The following is a 10218-nucleotide window of genomic DNA, read 5'->3' as shown; positions in this document are numbered from 1 at the left end:
GAAGGCCTGAGGAGGAACAATTTAGCTAGCAGATAAATCACTGTAACAAGTGACCTGACATTTCCTTCACGTTTGACCATGTCGCACAGTGAAAATTGACAAAATCCTGTTCCAATTGAAAATATTTTCTCCTGGTTGTGTAGCTGGTTAATCCTTAAAAAAACTCAGATTTTCCATTCCATCTGAGAGGAGCTCAGCTGTGGCCGTGTACTCATTATTCCCAGCTGGCTGAAGTTATTATCCAGCTTTTCTCATTCCCAGCTATTGTTCTAGTTCACCTTAAGCTTGTTTCACTAAAAACATCTTTGAGAATGTCAGTGGCACCATTTTCTGGGCAGCTGAGGACTTGAAAGCATAAAAGCCAAACAGGCAGCCAGAGTCAATCTGCAAAAGTCAGCTCAAAATCAATAAGATGATACATTTCAGGTGAGAGGATGCTGAATAGTTATTTTAAAATGCTTTGGGATTAGACAAAATGCACTTCCCACCCCATTCATCTATAATAAGTTGTTGGCAATTTCTGCATGATTGAGTTTCATTTCATATCTAGGTTGTATAGCAAAGTTCACCTACACCTGGTTTCTTGGTTTTATTTTTCAGTCCACAGATTATTTTGAAATGTTTGGGGTTTTGTTTTGTTGGGTTTTTTTTGTTTTGGTTTTTTTTTAATAAAATAGTATCACCCTGAGGGCAGCTGAAGCAGATAGCTCTCTGGGATGTGCCTTCTGTTGAAGAGCTTTTCTTGTAAATAAAATTGTCCTTTTGGGGATGACAGATGAGATGCAGTTTGTGAGAGGGAAGCCAGGGGACTTTGCTGTGGGATGTGAGAGTTTGCAGTCCTGAGGGTGCCCTGAGGGTGCAGGAACAAACCCCAGTTAGTGTAGCACTGGGTACTCCAGAAATGTGTGAGCACCTGCCCAAAAAGCACTGTCTGGGGTGTGGGAGGAATAATGAAAGCTCACTCCCACAGCAATTTAGTTAGCTCCATGAATAATGAAGAAATTATTAGCAAGCTCAGAAAGAGAAAATGCAGGGGGGTCTTTATTTAATTTCCCTCCAGTTCATTTGGGCAGTATGTGCACACTGGAGGTGAGCTGCGTCAATTTAAAGGATTTTTTCCCTGTGTCTTTGTAAAGCTTTAACTGAGCCTGGTGTGTTCAGGATCTCCTCTAAGTGCTGCAGTGTGAAGGGGAAGGGCTGCCACGGTGGTCCAGGCTCAGAGGGCTCAGTGCTGGAGCATCCCAGGGATGTGGCAGGTTTCATCTCCTCCAGAAAGGACATGGACCAGGCACGGGGTCCCTGCAGCTTCCATGCCTGGTGCTGCCCACCTGCAGGGCAGGGCAGAGCTCGGGTCACAGCTCCTGCACAACTCCACCCTGGCAATCCAAACACAGTCACGTTTTCCAAACTCTCTGGGATGCAAACCTGATTTCCTTGTTTACCATCAGCTTCCAAGTTTCCCACAACAAAAGTCTTCCCATGTTGGGAAAACCCCTACCACCTGTGTGTCTGTTAGTCCCACGCTTTTCCAGGGTCACCCTCTGCTGCAAACAAATCTGTCACTCTCTGGGGTTACTGATCATTTCAGTGCATGATTACTATAATGATGGGGGGAAAAAAAAAACCATAAAGATATACATTTTGCCTCCAGTAATTCCTCCATCTGTTGATAGGCCTAGCAGGGTGTGATGCTCAGCCTGTACAGATTTCAAATTAAAGGTTTGCCAAGACACTTAACTGAGTTAAAGGCAAATCAAATACAGCAGCTTCAGGAAAATGCAACCACCCCATTGTTTGACTTCCACTGTCTCTATTTCAAGCCACCTGCTTCTTAAGCAAAGCAAGATTCAGCTTGGTACATCAATAGTGTGAGATTCAGAGCATTAATTACAGGTGGGCCAACCGGTTTTTCATGGTCAGAGGGACCATAAGTGCAACTTGTGGATGCCCAACATCCATTCACAGGAGTTTGGTGTGTCCACTTTTTAACCAGCAGTTGGGTCCCAGTTATAGAAATCACGTACAGACATCTTTTAAATCTTCCAACTGCTATTAATAAATAGTAATAATAATTAATAAATAATGTAATAGTAGTAAATATTACCACTAAATAATTTGTAGTAATAATGTATTTTTTGCATTAATGGTTATGGGGGAGTATAAGTTGTCCAAGTATGATAAATAAATGCTTTTTCCAGCATAGCTAGTGACTTTAGAAATGGCATCTGGACAAATTAGTTCTCACAAACATGCAGGTAGGTGAGCAATTTCCTAAGTGAAATATTGATTTGAAAGATTAACAACATTTTCAGAACCTGAGCACTGCCAAGTGTTTTTGCCAGATGTCCAAATACGTAGCTGTGTAACTAGAATGAAGACTTAAATAAGTATCTGAGTTGAAATAAATGTCCTATTTCCTAGTCTCTAATCTTGTTTGAAGCTCTGGGAGTCCCGCCGTTCTCAACATCAGTTGGTAGAAAGCAAGCAAATAAAGCCTAGGTTGGATTAGTGGATTTTTGTTCCCCCCTTAGGACCTGAACATTTTTTCTTTTCTTTAATGTTCAGACTGAAACACTTACTGCATAATAACAACAACCTGAGTCAGATGCAAGATGCATAACTGTGAAAAATATGTTCCTTGCTTTCCTTGCAGCCTGCCAGCTTGGGAAAGAGAGTCTGGCTCACATTCAAGCTCTCGGGATTGTACCATAATTTTGAATACAGCCCAGGATGTACCTGAATCAGGAAAGTCAAAGAGCCAGGGGGTTTTATCATCTTAAAAGTGCTACCAGAAATATATGAAATGGTCAAAGAAGATGACAGCTGTAGTGAGTCTGTGGGAGCTCCTTGAAAGAAGGCCCATGATGGACACCTGGTGTGCACAGCATGAGCTGGTGCCAGACCTCATCCCTCTCCTTGTACTGCCTCACTCTACAGCCCACCAGAGAGGATGGCAGGGACCAGACTTCCTATTCTAGAGCACCAGAATTGGTGAATTCAAGCCTGTACACCAACCCCCTCCTTAACCTTCTCTCTGTTGAATGCCAGACCCCCAACTTGGATCAGCACGTCCGAAGATGTAGTGCTGGTTTTACTCAGGATACAGCTGACAGGAGAAAACACTTCTGGGCTGTGTGGGTGGTTCCAGCCAAGCTCATCTTGATGGCAATGTGCAATCCTGAGAGAAATGTCCCTTCTTTCATTTATATAGAAATAATTATAGATGTATACAACCATGTAATGGAGACACGCAGAGATCAGCACAAATTAATGCAAACTGTGTGTTTATTCTGATGCAGGAGAAAAGTTCATCTAAGCTCCACTTCCCCTGTATCCTGGATTCTAACTGTGCCCAAAAGCACGTGTCCTGGACAGGGTGGTACACATGGGCAGGAATTGGTGATATTTTCCAGCTGTAAAATCCCAATCCCCAGCAGTCTGTCCTCATGTTTGGTAACACAGGCCCCCAACCAAAAGCCTGGCAAGGCCAGAATCTTCTCCTACAGGAGAAGTCAGTGGGTCTTGCTACATTGAACATTCTGTGGATTTTCCATGTATTTTCTTGATGAGAAAAGATCTTCAGCGACTTTTCCTACTGGTTGTAAAAAGCCAAAATTCAGCTGCCGGTGCTAACACGGCATCACAACTTCTTTTGAAACTAGCAAGTCGTGACACTGGCTTTGGTGGGATCAATGAAATAGAAATAGAATGAGCTCTCAGCAGGTAAGTCTCTGGGAATGCATTCCCCTCTCTGGCTGTGGCAATGACCTGACAGCACTGCAGCTTTCCCTTCAGGCAGAAGCATCTCTTCTTTCACACCACACATGAATCTCACCTTCTACTTGACTCTTCTGTGAGAGCTGAATCTCAGTTTCTCGTCAAGGAGTTGGTGTGTGACCCTGCCTCCTGCACAGGCACCTCAGCAGCATCAGTTTCAGCATTATGTACCTGGCAGGTGCCACACTCCCCCTGGGACACGTCACCCAGGGGCCACCACCAGACCTGCAGGGACAGGAACAGCATCTCTCATGGTTCTATACCAAAAAGCCAAAGTCTTACTCCTAAAAGAGAAAGGATTTCCTTCTGCTGTGTTTGAACAGAGGAATGCAAGCTGAGCCCTGCCTGTTCTCTGCCCAGGCTCTGGTCCCTGCCAGTGGTTCAGATCTTCAGTGTGGCTGTCACCCAGTGACCCTGTCATACCTTTTGTGCTGCTTTGCTCCTCCAGTTTGTGCATCTTCCCCAGTGACTTCCCTGCTAGATTTTGAGACCATTTATGACAGAAGACAGAAAAAAACTGGCACAATAATCTACCTATTTTTAATTTCTCTCAAGACAACTAACCCTATTCCATATGCACAGCCTGCTGACATCTCCTGCCTTTCCCTCTTCATTAAACCATCTTGAAGAGCAGATCTCATTCCAAAAAAGCTGTGAAGCAGCTTCTTCCCTGGGTAACACTTCTTTGTTCCGGCTCAACTTCTAGAAGTTATTTTGATATTCTGCACACGTTAATTCTCTGCTTGGAGGAAAGGACTCTCAGAAATGAGAGGTTTAAGCTCACATATTTTACCTTATACACACAGTAGCCAAAGAGTGTGGCTGGCTCAGCTCTTCCTACTGGTGCACTGTAATAACTTGTTGAGCTGTGGTAAATAAATTGTGCTTCCAACCTCTCAATCTGATGCTTCTACTGCCTTTGAAGGTGCCACCTTCCTTCTTTACACAGCTTGCAGCTTGTTTGTTTAATTAATGCAGAATTTAACTTTTCCTGAAGACTTTCAGCACTCCACATGAACACTGGGTATTTCAAAAGGTCCAATGAAACAGCATTACATAGAGAAGGTGTCCTATTAGTCAAAGCTGCACCCTTTCCCACATTTTAGAGATGATGAAATGCACACATCTCTCTAATCTGGTTCATAATGGAGTTTTTCTGCATGTTTTCCTCTTCTTTCACCATAAGGAGGGGTTGAGCTCGGTATCACCTAGCAGTCTATTCTCTCACTCCAATGGAGAAAATGGTTAAAGGAGGAAAAGATAAGAATTCCTGCTGAGCAGGAATATGGGCAGTGGAACAGCTCACAGTGACAACAGGGAACAGATGCACTACTATTTTTTTCCATTAGGACACAAAACTTTTCCCAGATCTTTTCTGCAGAGCTGTTTTGAGAGTCCCTGCCTTGGAGCCACCAAAAGAACCATGCCAGGAGCACAGGTGAGAGAGTTCCCAACATTCTTGATGGGGTGCACGTGTCCCACAGGGAGCCTTGTCTTTGATTCCTGGTTTAACTCTGAAAATACATCAGCTGAGGTATTGGAAACACCCTCCAGTTTCCTTCCTGTGTGCTGTCACTTGGGGATTGTCTGAATGTCATCCAAACCCCTGCAACTGCAGCTGGGTCACCTGTGCAGCGGGACTGCAATGCTCCTGGTGGCCAGGAAATGGTTGTTCATTTACCAGCCTGTTACATTCTCTACAGGGCTGTTTTATTTGATCTCAGCTCTTCCAGCTGTGCAAATTTCTTTTCCCCATCATGTCCCTTTTCCTCCTCGCTGTTGATGGGTCAGCAGCACTTTGCCGTGGTACTGCTGGCAGGTCACTGAGTTCACAAAGTGCTTCAGCCAGCAGCCTCTGACTCCAGCAGAATCTGCTCCCCACCGAGCAGCACTGCCCCAAAGCTCCATCCAGCCTTTGAACACCAGGGAGATCAGGATCCTGAGGCTGGATTTTAGCCCAAGTTCCCTCAATAACAGCCCAGCAGGAGCCCAGATGAGCTGTCAAGCCGGCTGATGATGCTGCTTTAAATTCACGATAATATATTTTTCTAATTTAATCTCTAAAATGGAAATGCACATTTCAGCTCATGATTTCCAACTTATCTCCTATTTCCTTTCAGCTTTTCAATGTTGCTGAAATGCCTTGTGCTACAGGCAAAACACACTGATTATGATGGGGCTTTTCTTTCAGCAGCTGCCACTGAGCAATGTCACACACAGAGAAAATGGGAAGTTGACTCTGCCCAGTTGTGTCAAACATTTGAAAAGAAGAGATGAAAAAGGACTCGTGGTAATACACAGGTGGTAACTGTGGCTGTTGTATCCTGCTTTAAGGAAAAGTACAGGAAAGTTTTTTTAAGAAATTCAGACATGGTAAAGCTCCATGAGGTGAGTAATCTGATAAAAATCAGCTTATGAAAAACACATTATTTGTTATGCAAAGTAATTAACTGAGCTCTGGCACTACAGCATCAAGACAAATGCATCTGTGCATCTTTGAAAAGGAAGGGAAGATAGGAAACCATTAATTTCTACAATGTGACTAAAAAAAGTGTGGCCAAAACCTTGTTCCTACCAATGTAGCCAAGTCTACCCCTTCTACAACAGGGACAATTTTTTCTGGTTCAAGAGACGAGTGACACACTGGAATTTCAATTCTGAAATTAAAGTGAATACATGTACCCCTTGCACATTGTAGCCTTGGGAAAATACCAGTGATTCACATCACTCACACTCAGAGAGACAACAGCAATTAAGAGTGAGAGCTGGGGGCTTCCTAATGATCTGAGGCACATCATGCAGCACTGTGGGATGCAAGGGCTTCTGTTCAAGAGTGTCCTCTGCCCACAGACACAGGAGAAGCCCTGCTTGGATCCAAACTGGGAAAAACACAGCCAGACACGCAGTTAGCTGTTGCCTTCAAATAACAGCTGTCCTGAAGCAGCACATCTCTGCCTTTTTGCTGTCGAGACTTTGCACTCTGCCAGGGCAGCCTCGATTAGAAGCTGCTTGTTGTGACAGCCTGGGGAGAAGTCTTTGTTGGATCAAAAACTCCCTCTTTGTCTTTGGAGAAGAAGGGTCCCCCTCTCCTTTCCAAGGTAACCTCTGAAGCAGCACTCACTGCTCTCACCTCTGCTTTGGATAAAACTGTTCCACCTCAGTGAGAAGCTGAGCCCAGCAGGTGAACAGCCAGGTACGAGGGAATCATCAAAACCAGCAGCTGTGCATGACTTTCCTCCTGCAACAACAAATTTGCAGCTGATAAGGGATATTGATTTTCAGTAGATTTCAGTAGATTCAAACCATTTGGGAGTGGGGAGCTAGAATTTCTTGGTGTAATTATATGGCCAGAACTTTGCCATTTCTTTGCTGTGAAAGAAGGGGCAGGGACAATCACGTAAGAAAAACCTGCAGAGAAAGCAAAGCTGGGAAGAAACTAAACCCAGGTCCTCCCTGGGGATGGTATTTAAGCTGGGTCACCACACACCCCTGATGGCACCGAACCATGGGTGAGGGCTGCTGGCTCTACTCGTGGCAGAGAGGGAGGGAGCCAGGCTGGCACATCTGCAAACAGAGCCTGCATAGGAGGCATCCTGGCAAGCCCTGTCCTGATGAACTGGTGGCTTTCCAGCTCACTCCTGGCCTCCACACAGGCACCTACTGCCTGGCAAAGCCAGGACACAGCTGCTTTTTGCAGTCATGTCTCCATCTCTTGGCTGCTGCTCTCCCAGAGCCAAGGCAGCCCCTGCCTCTTCTGTCCTTTGAGCCCATAAATGCTGCTGGCTCGAAGGCAGGAGCACCAAGAGCCCGTTCCCAACCCTGCACAGCTGCACGCTTTGCCTACGCGACACATTTCGGAGGAGCGAGAGCCAGTGTGTGCTCCCAAACTGGCATATTGCACAATTCTTCCTTTTCCTCTGTAGCCCTTTTCCCAATAGCTTGGATGTTTCAGCTGGAGGATGGGGAGAAAGCTTTCCCCAGAGCGAAAGTGGGAGGACAGATCCCACGGGACAGACATCTGCCACCCCTGCCTGCAGCCCCGAACGCATCAGAGCCGAGCTGTGCTCGTCGCGCCGGGACTCGGTGGGAATTAAACCCAGGGGACCTCATCTCCTCTCCTTTGCTTGAAGTGCTGTGGGAGCTGAAGATCAGATCTGTGCCACACACTTTGAAAATGTGAGGGATTAATTTAGTCCCTCGAAATATTCCTGCCTCCCAAAGTACACAGAGCGAGCACGGCTCTCGTTTAGCGCTCGTGCTCAGGGAAGAGGCTGTCATCCTCCCTGCAGGAAGGCAGGGATTGTTTTCAGTCAGAGCAAGCAAGAAAGGTGCATCTGATGTAGAGCAGACAAAAGATGCGATGAAGATGTAGTGCTGGGGAGGGAGGGGGATGGAGAAGCACTCGTGGCGTGGCTTTCAATTAGGTGCCCTATTTTGTTGGCAGGGGTGGGGAGGCGTTTTCATCTGTTCCGTAGGCAGACAGCGATTGCTCAGGACCAGTGCCCTCTGTGAGGCTGCTCATATCTCCACCCGAAAGCGAATGAGAGAGGGACTATCAAACAAATGTTAAATCATGAAAGCAGCCACACAAGCAGCCTGTTAAAGTCTGAGGGAGCACTGTCACGTCCGCTTTCCCGACCGGCAGCTGCACTTTCAACTTCCTTTCACAATTCAGGAGCTGTTCATCACTCAGCACTCCCCCAGACTCCTCTTGCATTAGCAACAACCAGATCCAAGGCTTCTTTGCAATTAGCACATAGATACCACGGATTTAGAGTTGATTTGGCCTAGAAGGTGGGATTTAAGGGTTGGCTGTAACAAACTTGGTGGAAATTCTAACAGCACGTTCCCTCATAGACTTCATGTGTTTTATGAGTTGCTCAACACAGCTGAGATCTGCAAATAAATTCCTTACCTGCTTCTATTCTATTCTTTAATGCAGTATTTCTTCGGATTAAATTGGACAGCATGATTGAACGTGGCTTTGTCACCCGCATGGCTTGGCAGTGCAGCTCCTTCTGATTGCAGAAGTCTAGCAAGGCAATTTGCTCCCACCAGATGCCACGGGAAAGCTGGGAGATGAGAAGCTGTTAAAAGCAGCTATTTGAGTGTGGTTCTGGGCTCCAGCCCAGCAGGGGAGCAGGTCAGGCAGCTGCTGGACAGAGCTGGATGGGCTGCTGGGGTGAGAGGCTTTGGAAAGTGGCCATTCAGCAGGACCAAGCACCCTGCTGGGGTCAGGACAGCACCGTCTGCCTATTGCTGTCTGAGATTCCTTTCTTTTTCTGGAGTGAAGGAAGTCACTTCAGCTTACTTTTAGGCCTTGTTTGGTTGTGAGAATCATCCAATTATGCCCTGCAAGAAAACAGAAATTCCAAGAGGTTCGTAACCTCAAAAGGACGAAAAGCAACAGAAAATGTACGAAAGTTCCAGGATTTGCAAGTGTTTGTCCGAAGTGATGGTGCAGGTATCTGTGCTTTCTCATAAGATAAATTGTAGCCCTAATTGACCCTGTGAATTTAACCTGTCTGAAATTTATTTTTGCTTGATGTTCCTGGCTGTAAAAGGTTATACATTAGGAAATGTAATCATAAGGATAATTCATTAAATTCATGATTGAGGAGAGGTGGGGAACCTTCACCTCTGAGAGGGTCAGGAGCAAACAGTCTAATGAGGAAGGTTTCTGGCATTGCTGATCCTGCCCTGGTGCACAGGGGTGGAGGATCACCTTCCTAAATTCTCTTTCTACCTTATTTTCTCTCAGTGACCAGCCACACACCAGCCTAAGAGGGGACTTCCCAGGAATAAGTAATGTGTCTTTAAAGAGCATCAGGAGATCCTCAGCATTCCAAGAGAGTGTGTCCTAGGAACTGTTAATTTTGCTCTCCAGTTTTTGGATTTGGCAGACTGCACATTCCTAGAGCATTTCATCTCCTTGTGAGCAGCAGGGGAAGAGGCAGAGGAAGCAGGAGCAGGCAGGGATCCACTGAAGGCCACACTCCTCTTGCACAGCCCACAGCTTCTCATTCCTGACATTTATATTGGTTCCACTGCAACACCACACTGAGCATGGGATTCATCCTTACTTAAATGCCTACAACGATTTTTCTCTTCCCAAACTTGTGCAGATGAATTATACCCTGGAAGAAAACCCCTCTCCCTGTTTGCTGTGGAGGGAATAGAGCCAAGGGCTGCACAGCACAGCACTGGAAGATGCACTAAGGCAGGCAGGATGGGTCCCTGCTGCTCAGTTCTGCCTGGGAACACTTTGCCTGTACTGTAATCCACGGAATAAAATCAGGTTTCCATAAGGCATAGCCTCATGGCAAAAGCATCCAACTTAAAGGATGCACAAATCACTTTGGAGCAGCAGAATCCATAAAAACTCATTACCAGTGTCCTGTTGTCCAGAAATTGAGCTCTGGCATGAGTTTTCTGATGCCT

This window comes from Taeniopygia guttata, chromosome 11, assembly GCF_048771995.1.
Source record: "Taeniopygia guttata chromosome 11, bTaeGut7.mat, whole genome shotgun sequence".
NCBI lineage: Eukaryota > Metazoa > Chordata > Aves > Passeriformes > Estrildidae > Taeniopygia > Taeniopygia guttata.
Note: the sequence above shows the minus strand (reverse complement) of the source record.